At 37.1% G+C, this 13,897-nt stretch overlaps 1 protein-coding gene across 2 annotated transcripts in view; it reads left to right on the top strand.

The window, feature by feature from the left end:
- The window catches only part of GABBR2 (gamma-aminobutyric acid type B receptor subunit 2), a 475,771-nt gene that overhangs the window by 240,601 nt on the left and 221,273 nt on the right, over nucleotides 1-13,897 (top strand). The gene's annotated exons all lie outside the window — the stretch shown is intronic.

Genomic DNA, 13,897 nt, shown 5'->3' with positions numbered 1-13,897 from the left:
AAATGAGTTTCTGAAAAAAAGAAGACATAAAAAGGACTAAATTTTATCAATATTCAAAACCTCATCCAGTAATATTGTAAACTGTGATGTTATTTATTAGGTAAGAGAAGATAGACAAGAAGCTGTAGCCAAGAATCTAAAAATGTAAAATCTATTAGGTAGAGGCATCTTTCTTTATGCTTTCTGTGAATATGATATCAGAAACACTGTTGTGTCATAAATAATAAATCCCTTTACCCAGTTTTCATTTTCTTTGAAATTATTTATAGCAAACCAAACTGTTGAGTGGTGTGTTTTGTGGAATTTTTAAATAATTTTGAAAAGACTTGTTGGGATGAAGTGGACTAGTTCCTGATTATACAGAATATCATTCTTTCAGTTTTCTGTTATTTTTTTTTCTTTATTTTCTAGGAGGAAACATTTAGAAAACAGTTAAGGCTATTGCTCACAGACTTGACATGACTAATCCTATTTTTATGCATCAGAAACTCAGTGCATAAGTGTTATTTATTCTAATTCTGCTGTCAGAAATCTATTGGAAAAAAAATTATGGACATTTTTTAAATATTCCTGAGTGTTCTGCTCTCTTTCTGGAATTTTTTTTTTTCATAGCAAATTGATCCCTTCTGTTATTTTTCCTTTGTCTTTATCTGATTATCTGTGCATATCAAAGTCATGTTTACCATATAGATTTCTTATGTGTTTTGAATACAGAGCAAGGAAACATAAATTTGGTGTATTATCAGAAAATAGTAATACAGTTATCTGCTGCACTTTTTCAAAGATAAACTAGATACCGTTTTACAGGTACAAAAGGACTTTGTGATAAGAAATGAAATTTGAACAAACAAAAGACCTGCAGGGATGTTCCTACAGTTTTATTAATCTAAATACTCTAATTCTGGAGTCAGATTCACTGGTGGTGTCTGTTTTCTAATTGAGTAAGGCATTGTGTGGTTAGAATGGTCCATCTGCAGTGACCAGCTTTCAGGACTAGAGTTCTTTCGATTTGGGACTAGCTTGGTCTTCATGGTGTACATTTTTCTAATTCTTTGGTTATCAGAACACTTAATTATTTATAAATGGGAAAGTTATTGAAATGGGAAAATACCTTAAGGGGTTTTGGACAATATTTTCCCACTTTTCCTAATTCAGGTAAAGGCAGTTGTGTAAACTGAATGCAACACTACCACCTTAGTGGTTTATAAAGTACAAGGTGCCTGTTTCCTTGCTAAATATATCCCTCTTCTCAAATAGTACACATTCTTTCTGATAACCTAACTGTTAGAAAATGGAAGATGAGAAATATTCAAACAATTTATTTTGACACAGTTTAAATGTTTGAGGCGTTCCCTTATATAGTTGGTAGAAGCAATGAAAGTAATTTAGAGCTGAAGGATCTACTGAGGTCTCTGTTACTACTTGGAATCAGTACAGAGGGATAAAGTGGTGGGAGACAAAATATATATCTGGGATATGTGTATATCTTCATTTCAATTACTCAGCAGTTTATAGCATGCTACCTATAACATGCTCATCAAGTATGTATGAAAGCCGAAGAGAATTTTCCACAGAGCTAGAATAATTCTCCTACAGCAAGATTGTTTGTCTAAAGGACAATTAAAAAAAGAGAAGAAGAAAAGTCAAACTTTATTTTGTGTAGTACTACCATAATAGCACTACCTAGCTTGTAGGCTTAAAAATTAGTGAAGAATTAGTCCTGTCTTCTCAGGATATCAAGTAATATTTAGTGTATACTGAATTGAAATCCATCTAGAGAACAGAAGGATTTTGTTTTAGTAATTTTTTTCCTTTTTTTTCTCTTTGTAAAGACTATCAATGGCTGCACAGCATTGATACACTTACAACTACAGCAGCATTGATATTTATTAGCAAAAAAAAAAGGTTAATTATACCTGGGAAGATGTCATAGAACAGTTTGGGTTGGAAGGAACCTTAAAGGTCATCTAGTTCCAACCCCCCCTGCCACAGGCAGGGACACCTTTCTCTAGACAGGGATGCTGAAAGCCCCTTTAAACCTGGCCTTGAACACTTCCAGGGATGGGGTATCCACAGCTTCTCTGGGCAACCTGTTCCTTTGTCTCACCCACCCTCACAATAAAGAATTTGTTCCTAATATTTATCTAGACCTACTCCCTTGAAGTTTGAATCCTTTCCCCCTTGTCCTATCACTACACCTCTTATAAATAGTCCCTCTCCAGTTTTCTTGCATGTCCCCTGTAGCTACTGAAAGGCTGGCGTATTAAATACCTCATTTGTTCTCAGAATGGTAGAAGTTTGTATCGGTTCCATGGGGTGGCCAGGTAGTGGGAAAAATACAGTGCATGTTGGAGGTAATTTTTAATTCCTTTTTTATGCAAAAAATGTCACTGCTTTTTAAAAATGTTTTTCTCTAATTTTCTTTTAGTTTCACCTTTGTCACTGATATGAAGTCATGAATGTTATCATTCTCACTGTTTTCTCTAATTTTCTTTTAGTTTCACCTTTGTCGCTGATGTGAAGTCATGAATGTTGTCATTCTCACTGTTTTATGCCTGAAGTCTTATAACTGTTGCAGTAGGATATTCTGCTTCTTGCAATTATTGCTATTATCTGCTATTATAAATCAGGTTTCAAATTTGTTAATTTATTTCTCATCCTCATGGCCTTCTTTTTTTCTGTGTAATGGAAAAAGAATTGCAGTTGAGGAGAGAGAAAATTAAATACAGTGTTGTCTTTTCCTTTTATGTGAGCCAAAGACACTGGCACAGTAGGGTAAAATTCCACCACAGTAGCTGCTACACAATTGAAACCACAGCCACGAAATAGCTTTGAAGTCTGTCCCTGGCATCCTGCATTTGAAGGGATCCAGTCATGTTTCATAACTGAAAAAATGCTTATTTATATGAAGTTCACTTTCTATTTTGATGCTGATTGTTTCTGAAGATTTATCTTAGTAACTTACCTCCACTTTCCAGGCTGCTGTGCTGTACGTCAACCTCAGAAATACAGGAGGTGTTAGCATCAGAATAGGAACAGGGAGAAAGTATTTATTTCATGTCATACTGGAAAAATAACATACCTTAGATGGTTAAATTAAAAAAATATGTCGGTCTTTAGCAGAGATTCAGATAAAATTAGTATGGATTTCAGCAGGGTGAACTTATGCTTAATATGGGAGTCCAACAAACATTTCTGTAGTGGCATTGATCAGTGATGCTAATTTTCCTTGAGCAGTTCTGAATCAAGCCTCAAGAGCTATTTATACCTGCAGTAAAATTTTCTTTGTTGATATGCCTGAGGTAGGGTAAATAGTATTGGGATGAGGGCAGAAGTTTCAATTAAGCAACTTCTTGTTAATCTGGACTAGAGCTTTAAAAATACATTTAATTTTATAAGAGGGAGTGGGAGAGGTGGAGGTTAACTGTGCAATGGAATACTTAACATCTGTTCCTGAGAAATGCTTTTAGATTCAAATAATTTTGACTAATTTTGAGCATTTGAAAATTTGTAATTGGACATTAATACTAATGAAGTGATTTGAGGGAGTACAATAAGCTAACAAAACACATAGGAAACTATATGTATGTATGCACACACATGGAGATGCTCACAACCCCAGCGACTCTTGGCAAATCTGTTTTCCACACCTAGACCCATGGATTATGAATGTGAACTATGCTGACTTTAGTGCCTTGTGTTGTCTTTTGATTTTCCAGAACTTGATTCCTGTTGGGGAATTTCTTGTGTAGCACAAGAGAGAAAAATACTTGGGGTCTGGCTGTGTGCAAGACCCCCTACACAGCTTTTTGTTTTTCCTGAATTTTGAATCTCAGTCTAACTGAGCGGAGATAAACATGGTGAATCTCTTACTTCTTTACTTCCTCTAGACTTCCAGTGCATTATCCAACTCAGATGAGCAAGTGAGAAGAGTGAACTGGGTTGGTGAACTAATTTGCTCTCTATCTGGCCGGTTCATTTAGGAGACTCCTCAAAATAGAGAGCTTTTAAAGTAAGCCATCAGCAAGTTTGCATAAGGTCATAAGCAATGTTTGCTCGTTAGGAAAATTCAGTGCAAATGTTTTCATCTGCCAACAGTGTAAAACTGCATCCAGAAGGAAATCCTAACTTTTTAAAGTGAGAACTGAAATTAACTATGACATTTCAAAGATTAGCCCTCAAGCTAATCAGCAGTTGATGATTTAATAGTTATAGTAGGTGTCAAAGGAAAAAAGGCTTTAGTCTGAAGTTGTAGAACACTTACTGCAGCATCTGTCATTTTAATAGCTGGATATTTGATGAAAATAAATGAACAACATATATTTATAGAAAAGCTAGTGAAATATTTTCTAGCTCCCGTCTCTTAGCTTCCTCTGCTTTGTATTTAATTTTTTCTGTATCCAGATAGTGTTCAACATAATGTTTAATATGCCCTAGAAGCTGCTTTGTTGCTATTTTGTGTACAAAGTGTGGAAGTCCCTACAAATAATAAAGAAAAAAAAGCCAAGGAAAGGTGATTACACTGTATAAATGATGATGCAGGTTGTACTTCACAGGGTAATTCTCCTACAAGCTTCTGAAGAAAGCAAGCACATTTCAGTACTTCCATCACCTTATTTTTTTCTGAAGTGTGATTTGTTTTATAGCTGTTTCTAATCCATCTTTGGTTTATATTTTCGGACTTTTTCTTCTTTTGCTCTGTTTTGGTTTTGGTGGTTTTTTGTTGTTGTTGTTTGTTTGTTTGTTTGTGTCTATATTACTTGAATTTGAAGGATGAAAGACTAAAGAAAAAAAATATATATTTGTGATATTTGAGGTCTCTCTTCTACTCCAGATCAGCAGTTAAGCTGGGAGAAGGTATCGGTGGTTTTAAAGACAGTTTTCAAGATGGTTTTTACCTCTGCCAGTTGGGTTTCTCTGAGTTTGGTGCACAGGGCTGTTTGAAAATAGAAGGATACTGAAAGAGTGGACAGCGTATACATTTTGGACATGCTATATGGAACTACAGGTTCTGGTATCTGTTGCATAAGTAGGAGATTGTTTTTCCTGATGATTAGATGGCCTTTTGTGTTCTACTTAGTCAGAAGTACTAGGTAGGTAAGCTACTCTTTTGACATTCCTTCAGCATTCAGTAGAAGAAGAAGGAAAAATGTTATGTACCTTCTTCCACTGTGGTAAAGCCCTGTGCTCTGCTTCACCAAGGTGTTTTGGTGTTTTTTTTCTAAGAGATAGGAAATGTTGTTTGTGTGCCTGTTGAAAAAGGGTGATAGAATAAAATCCTACAGACACTTATGAAGAAGTGACTGGCTTGTAACAATCATACCAATGAAATACCATCTCTTAAAACTTATAGAAAACCTGGAGTAGCTCCACTCACCTACACTGTGACTTCAAAAAATGTCAGTATCTTATGATCAAAGGCAGATGACACATCAGTGTGGATCTCTGGTGATTATCCCATATCAGCAAGAGATTATACACATCTCTCTACATCATAAAAAAGGCCATAGGAAAGACCTAAGGATTTGCAATATATGCTATAAAGAACTGTTTTGACAGAGTCTTTCCTGCAGTTATTATCCCAAATGGAAAATGTGGTCCAAGGTATGTGATGTTGACAATGTTGCAAAGTTCTAATTTGAAATGTCACCCTTACTCTTACTGAAACTGCAGCTGCAACCTTCTAAGGAAAGATTAGAACACTGCTGGTAAGCCAGGTGCAGAAGGAAATTGAAGTGTGATGGAGAAAGAAAAGTCCGAGGTGATTTAGTTACCCTGGGACCTGATGCAGTTCTTGGTAGCTGTGGTAGCTGACATAGTGTGTCAGTCAGTACAGTAGCCTAGCAAACAGCTGTTTGCTAGGGTTATGTATCATAACTTGAGTGCTGTGATTACATAGTGCAGGTTAAAATTATTTCAAGGCCCTTTCAAGTAATGTTGCCTGTAAAGGAGGACTCCCCCTTCCCAAGAGAGGGAACAGATGAAGTGTCAGCAGAGTCTGAGTTCTGGGTGGAGAATCCCTGGGAGAGGAAGTGTATCCATAGCTGTGTCCCTTACCCACACACAACTTTTTTTTTTTTTTTTTTGAGAAGAACAAGTCTGGAAAGAAAGACTGCAGGAGAAGGTGCATTTAGGAGAATATAATATGAAGGAAAAAGATTTCTTGGAAGGTGTTCATCTAATCTGAATCACTGAGCAGTTCTGAGTTTCCAGTCTCCAATATCTCTTGTTCTATTTCTGATTTGCTTAGTACTGCTTAGAGTTTAATAAACATTTTCTCACCTGACTGTGCTTTTCTTGAAACTGATTTAACTGTCCTTGTTGAAGAGCATATCACTAACAGATTACGATCATTCCACAGAAATATGTTGAGATATAGATGTGTTTAGAAGATGGACAATATAAGTGTTTACTAGATGGAGCTTGATGGTCCTGAAGAGTCAGCTAGGCTGCTTTATGGCTACTTGGCAGACGGTGTGTGACTCAAGTGCGGGCTAGTACAGGCACAGCTGAACCATATTTCCAGGTGCGTATTTGCAGGTGATGCAATGAAGCATAGGCAAAAATCTATGAATTATGGACATTCCAGAGTAACTGTTTTGCAGTGGTATAGTTATTCCTGCATTTGGTGCCCCTAAGAGAAGGAAAAAATATGCATGGCAAATTTAGGGATGCTACTGTCTGCTATGTCTCCATTTGAAATTACAAGCAAAGTGATCTTACATGGATATTTCCAAGCCCTCAGCTGCCCAGTTTCTTGGGGATGAAATTCAGCAAACAGTACAGCCTTCAGGTGCACCATCCTGCCTTGCTAGGTACAGTGGTCAGAACAGCAAAATTAGTTATTCTGCATCAACCTGAATCTGCAAACTCTTTCCTCAGACCTGTCTCTGATTTATCTTTCTTCTCTCCTAGAAGAGGGCACTACAGGAGTACCTGATTTAGCTTAAAGTTTGAGATGTGAATGCCTTTCTGTCATGATTCTAGAGTTAAAAACCACTATTATTTTAGCAAAAACATATTTTAGAAATAGTATAAAACTGAATTCCTGAGTGCTTGAGGGAATTACAGTTCTTGTTTTATTTTCCATGGGAACAGATGTTAGCCCTGCTGCCTTGGGAATGTTCCAGCTCTGGTAATTCTGTTCTGTGTACCTAAAACCCTCACTGAGATTTCAGATGGATAAGGAAGTTATTATTTACTAGCTTTACGCCAGGACTTCTTTGGGACAATAAGTGCCATAAAGATGAAAAATTTTAGTATTTTTGTTCTCCCTTCTCTTAGTAGACATTGTTTTTATTATTATTTCACTTCATAGGCAAAGTATACTAAGATTTTATTGTTTTGATCCTGTTCTTTGAGTCAGTGGCAAAGCTCTTTTAACTTCATGGTGAGAAGGAGGTGGTCCTTACCTAGCAAAGTGCATTAATAAATAATTTGCAAATAAAACTCAAAATGTTATTCCAAAATCCTTTTTATTCACAGAAAATTTAAAAGAAACTTCTTTTGAAATGCTTTCTAGAATTAATGAATATATTCTAAGAGTGTTGATCAGGTGTAGTGCTCTAAGTTAGTTAGCTCTTGATTAGTCTCAAGAGCTTGTTCAAGCACGTTTAGAGAATGTGTCTAGATAGTATACTACGTGGAATTACATGACTCAGATGTCAAATAGCTGTGAGCAATTAAAATGATGTGGTGGAGTATAGCAATTTAGAAGTAATGTCTAGTGATGACTATAAAAGCCTGCAACTTTTAATGCAGATCATGTAAATCAAAGAAATGCTGAATATTTTAGTGATTAGTTGTGCTCATTATGTATAGTCCTTTGGCACAACAGTGTAATTCTTAACTGGGTATCAGTTGGCTGGGAATGTGAAACACAGAAAAAAGATGAACGAGAAATCTTAAAGCATAGAGATAATATTATGAAGGTTGAAGCAATAGGAAGACTATTCATAAGCCAGTATGTCGAAATCTTAAAAGTATGATTTCTACAATTTTTGAAGGGTTATCATCATACTACTCTAATATCTTCTCAACATCTGACTTTCTTGAGAGTTTAGAGAATGAGTAAAGCACACAAATAATAAATATCTTTCTAAATATACTTAGATCTGAAAGCAGGTTCATTTAGTAAATAAATAATGAAGGATAAAATTAGTTTTAACATGTTTATTTTTATCCTTTACAGCACTGATTTGGATACTCTAAGAGAAGAAATTAAATAAGTACATTTTTCTGATAACTTTTGTACCATATTCACAAAGATCAATTGATTTCGGTAAAATATACTTTCCATTGCTGAATAGTTGCATGGCAAACTTTAATTTATGTTCTGCTTTCATCTGGGTTACCCCATCAGTGGACAAGTTTAAAAGGGTTTTGAAAGGAGTCTTTTTTGTCTTCAGTGAAAGTGACCCACATTGATGTTGCGAGAATTAGAATTTAGCCTGGTGGGAATTTTTGTGTGCACTTAAAAGCAAAATTTTCCCTTGGGGAATATTTTGCAATGTGACATTTTTACTTTATGGCCAGCAAAAAAACCCTTAACTTTCAGAACTGTATTTTAATTCTCTGTTCACACTGCAGTACTTCTGAAATTTTAGCTTCACCAATTAACATACTCTCTGCTGTTGTTAGTCTTTATGACAGCTCTAGGCAAAAATATTCCTTAACTTGAATATGTCATTTTGCTGAGTGTGAATCCACCTGCAATGTTAAGAGTGGCATTATTAGCTGACTTAGCCTGGAAATGCTCTGGGGTTGTCAGGTCTGATGTTCAATGGATTATATTTTCATACATCACTGCTCCTCTTTTCTGACAGTCATGATTTCTATGATGAACTAGTTTTCTTCCTTGGAGAGGTGCTCCAGTTGCAAATAGGATTCTTGGAGCCTGCGAGCATTTTAATGAAACACAAGAAAATTTAAGTATTATAATGACATTTAATGCGGACAAATGCACAGTATATTTTCGAATAGTTTTTTAGTATTTTTGGAGTCAGCTTTTAGAACTTCTGTATTTGTTACCTTCTGCTCTACTCCCCACCATCTTCTTATAGGAGGTTGTTTCCTCAGCTACCGCTGGTGATGAGGAAAGGTTTTGCATTGTCTAGCCTCTACTATAGCAATGTAGAGAGAGTTCTTTTTTGAAGATTTCATAAAACAAGAAAGATCTTGCACTTAGTAGAGGATATGGTGCGGTAGGACTTACCCCTTGGAGTTCTTCACATGAAGAAACTTGTGAAAGGTGATGAAGTAGAAATTGCAACAAGGCCCTTGGTGGAGCTCCTTTAGTACAGGACAACATGTTCCTTTGTGCTGTGTCCCAGCTTCAGATCTGCCATGACATAGCAGGCAGAAGCCAAAGGCAGTACTTTGCAAATTAAAGGAGTTTGCCTTATTTTTTTTTTATTTTTCCGCCCCGTCACCTAATGTGAACTATTTGTAAGTATTTCTGATCTATAAATTTTAACAAAACAATCCTAGGAGTCTGACTTCTACACTATCACCCACTTTATATCTGGTCTGTAGTGACAGCTGAGGTTGTTGGCATATGAACCCATATGGACAGAAAGCACTGGTCAGAAAGCAGGCTCTTGTCTCATTTTTTTAATAAACAGTTTTAATCAAATCTCAGAGCTGTCATGCTTCACTTGTTGAATCTTTCTGTGTGACAGTATTTTTTCCAAATTTTTAATAAGTATTGATCTCAAATGCACCAAAAATGATAACCATGCCTACTAACCACTGTCAGGAATCAGATCGTTCTTTTCAAACAGCCTAAATAGAAGTTCACATGTCTCTGTGCTGTTGATCCTTCCAACAGCATCTATATTTTTATACATCAGCCTTCAATATCTAGTCAAAGCTTCATGAAACTTTATTGTCTCTCTTAAGAAGTCTTCCTGCCTCTCATCCAAGAACTTGCTGGACTGCTTTGACAACCTTTAATTTTGTGTCTGTGACTAAGACAAGCAAAGCTGTACACAGCTCTCTTACTTATACGTGATCAAGTCTTTTTGACTGAGTGACCCTTCACTCTGAGCATAACCTGCACAGTTTCTGTATCATGTCACTCATTTAGTGTCAGTAGGTGTCATAACAAGTAAATAGATTAAGAAACCTAGCTCTAACCAAAAAAAGGTAATTTGAATCTGAAGAGGGAACTTACAGCTAAACAATATCATAGAATGTGTAAATAAAGCTGTCCAGGGCTGACATTTCCTCATGAGTATCACTGAGTATCACTGTAATGCTGAAAAACTGAAGAATTTTCCAGAGTAAATCAACACAAATTAAGAGATTATAGAGAATGATTTGAGGGAAGAGTGGTCCATAATAGTGTATTTCAAAATCAGCAAAACCTACAGTGGTTTTCCATCTATGATGGACTGAGAGATCGTTTTTTGTCTGCTTAGATTAACTATATAGGAGCCAAACCTTTAATTGGAAATTTTTGAAAAATAAAGATATTATTTTATTCCTTGTAAATTCCACACCTTTTCTACCTTGTAAATTGTTTATCAAAAACTTCTGGGAAAATTCTTCTGCCTATGCGATTTCAACTCTGCTTCATTCATTCTGACTGCTGAATTAGACAGTGGTTCAGTTGTGTTTGTTCATGTAATTAGGATGATGTTGTGCATAAGCAGTCATCATTGTGAGTGCTGCAAAATATACAGAGCTAAAAGCCACAGCTAGAGACTGCAAAGAATATTGTCCCAGGAGTAAGAGACAGCAGCAGACCATGGCAATTTTCCCTCCCTCCTTCAGCCACCCTCGGTGAGGGACAGGGTCCTGCTCCATGCAGTGGAGGAAATAGCTTGTTGATTTGCCTGTGAAGTCTGAAGAACTTAAGGTCTTCCCCCAGCTGGCTTTCTTGTCCTGTGTGCCACTGCTTGACTTGCCTTCTGATGCACAGTGGTGATGCTGCACCTACCTGGTGACTGTTCATGTTTGGTTGAAATGTTCTTCAGGAATTACAAAGGGGAAAGGAAGTTTCGGTGGTCAGAAGTGCATGTCTCAGGTGAATGTGAATTTTGTGAGACGGAGGTGTTCTTCTGTAGCCCAGAGGTTCTTGTTCTGCTGAACTCAGATGTTTGCTGCAGACCAGAGAGCATGTGAGTGTCTCCAAAGCAGGCTGCAATGATAATGGTGTTTTCTAATTGGAAGTGTTGGAATTTCTTAACATTGAGTTTTCTAAGATCACATTCATATCTCATAAATTTTGTTATTAGTGCTTTTGTTATGAATGACACTGAAGCCTGGCATTTGAGACCCAAAATATCTAACTTGTCAGTTAATTTCCTTTTTTTTAATTAAAATCTTTTGTCGGTGTCAGGCTACGCATTTTCTTCTCCATTATGACAGTTTCATTGATACAGAAGCAAAGCAAAAATATAAGAAAAGCAATTATGGCACCACAAAATTTGATCGGGGATTAAAGGTATAAATTGCCTCAGGTAAGAACACATAGATCACTTAAATTGCATCTAGGAATAAATCCGTCAAGCTACACATACATCTGAATAATAATTACGAGTCCCTTTATATGAACACAAAACAAACCAACACAGCATTAATACTAGATAACATACTGATTGTTGTGAGTAGACCTCAGCAGCATCACAAATGCGTTGTAAGGACCTTTCCATTGTAAATTCTGGAGGTGTTAATTGATTCATGATTTTATTATGTGATATTAAAGCTACTTGTTTTAATGTGGCACTGTGGAAATTTTGCATCTAGATGATGTTTTCTGTTAGTTTCCATGTTGAAAATGCAGGTTATTTTATAGAGGCCTAAAAGCTGCAATTAGTATCCTAGAAAAGATTCAGTGTTCAGTTTTCTGCCTAATGTTTCAGACCTGTGCATATTAGTTTCAAGTTTTCCCTCTTACAGAAAGTAAGGGGAAAGTTTATGGGAAGAAAGACGTACATTAGTGGGTATTACCTAACAGTGTAGAGCAAAGCAAGCTCTTTTGTTCTCCTTTAGGTCTATTTTCCATAGCACAGATGTTAAGTCCCAAGGGACCCAGCAGGGGCCATTTCCCCAATTTGAGTCAACACTTAGCCTATGAGGGAGGGGAGGGAACCTGCTTCAGAGCACTTCTAAAATGCATCCCAGCTGCTCCTGGGCTGTGGAAAAAACTGTGACAGTGGGAACATAAATCTCTGTAGATGTGGTTCAGAAAACATTTGGATAAGTAAGTGTTATGAATCATGAATATTAAGCATGCTTTCCCTTAAAACCTGAGTAGTGGCATCTGAGTCATTGAGCTCATGAATTTCTGTAGCTCTTACTGCAAATAGCATATACATGGACAGAAGGACGGAAGAAAAATGTAACAGAGTGGGTTAACAGAGTTTTTGATATTGGTCTTGTTAATGTTAGTAAATATCTTGTGATTTGTTAATAATGTGATAATGTAAGCTTGTGCTGTAGAGGGGATCCCTAGTTACTCATTTTAGCATAAATCCTCTTATCTAGTGTAAGTTGGCCTATTAAGGGAGAGGGAGTAGTGGGGAATTTATATTTTTTTTGGTGTAGAGCTTTGGCACACTCTTCGATGATGGCTTCTGAAGGCCCACAGTTAAGGTGTGAATTAGCTTATCTGCTGGGAAAGAATGTATTCTTTTTTAAAGGAGCTGTACCTCCTTTAAATTGCCCTTAATTCACTTCATGTAGGTTGAGTGGGGTCCTTGGAGGTGAATTAAGAGAGAACCAAGATTCCTTTCATAGGCAACCAGCTATCACTCAGCTCAGTTGGCTTTTCACCTCTACCAATGAGTCATCCCACTCTTTTGCAACAGAGATGGGTTTGCTCAGTAAATAGCTGCTCATAAGTAGCTCACTTGGGTTTCGGGATGGTAAGCTTAAACTAGCGTTTTGCTTGGGTGATTCTTGCTAAATCATGGTGCAAAAGGTACAAGGATTAGTCCTTGCTGTTTAGTGCTTGGTTTGTCATTGCTATTTCATTTTTCCCTTTCGGTACGTGGTCTCTATCGCATCTTGGATGTACCTTTCTATCGCCAATACTGGGTCGGGTGAAGATGTTTTAGTTCAGTGGGTGAGGTTGATTTGGTTTATATGCTGGTGGGTGGCATATAAAGCTACAGTTAGGCTTCAAGACGATCTGGTGTGGAGCAGGTATCTTTCAGGTGTAAGCTGAATGCTTTTATTATAGCTACGTCTTGGTAGACTAAGTGCACCTTCCAGTACACTTACCTTGTTACGACTTGCCTCATCTTTAGCTTGGGGGTTTATTAGGAATGAAATGGATTTTGGCTTGTGAGGAGGGTGACGGGCGGTATGTACGTGCTTCAGGGCCGGTTTAAAGTAGGCATTATTATCCTGCTTTACTGCTAAATCTGCCTTTCAGAAGTGGTTTCACATTCCTTGTCATGGAGTTTTCTATGTTAGAAACTGTAGCCCATTTCTTCCATCTCATAAGCTATACCTTGACCTGTCTTGTTAGCGTAGTTATGGCTATTGTGCTCACTGTTAGTCCCTCAGTTTAGGGATGAGCTGGTGACGGCGGTATATAGGCTGGTTTGGCAAGGGGTGTTTGGGTATGTTGTGGGTTATCCATTATAGAACAGGCTCCTCTAGGTGGGTTTGGAGCACCGCCAAGTCCTTAGAGTTTTAAGCATTTATGCTTGTAGTTCTCGGGCGGATGCTTGAGTGATGAAAGCATTGAGATTTAGGGCAAGGCATAGAGGGGTATCTAATCACAGTTTGTGTCCTGGCTTTCATGGAGATTGGTTGGTCGTGAAGCTAAGATCGTTTTAGTGGGAGTAAAAATCTGGGGTTTTTTATGTTTGGGCATTTGAGGTTTCTAACATCTGGGCATTTTAGGTTTCTGTATTTGTGTGGGCATCGGTGAGTAAATGTC

The sequence above is a fragment of the Lepidothrix coronata genome, unplaced genomic scaffold (genome assembly GCF_001604755.1).
Source record: "Lepidothrix coronata isolate B3197 unplaced genomic scaffold, Lepidothrix_coronata-1.0 Scaffold40, whole genome shotgun sequence".
NCBI classification, from domain to species: Eukaryota; Metazoa; Chordata; class Aves; order Passeriformes; family Pipridae; genus Lepidothrix; species Lepidothrix coronata.
This window is presented reverse-complemented; position numbering and strand designations above follow the sequence as displayed.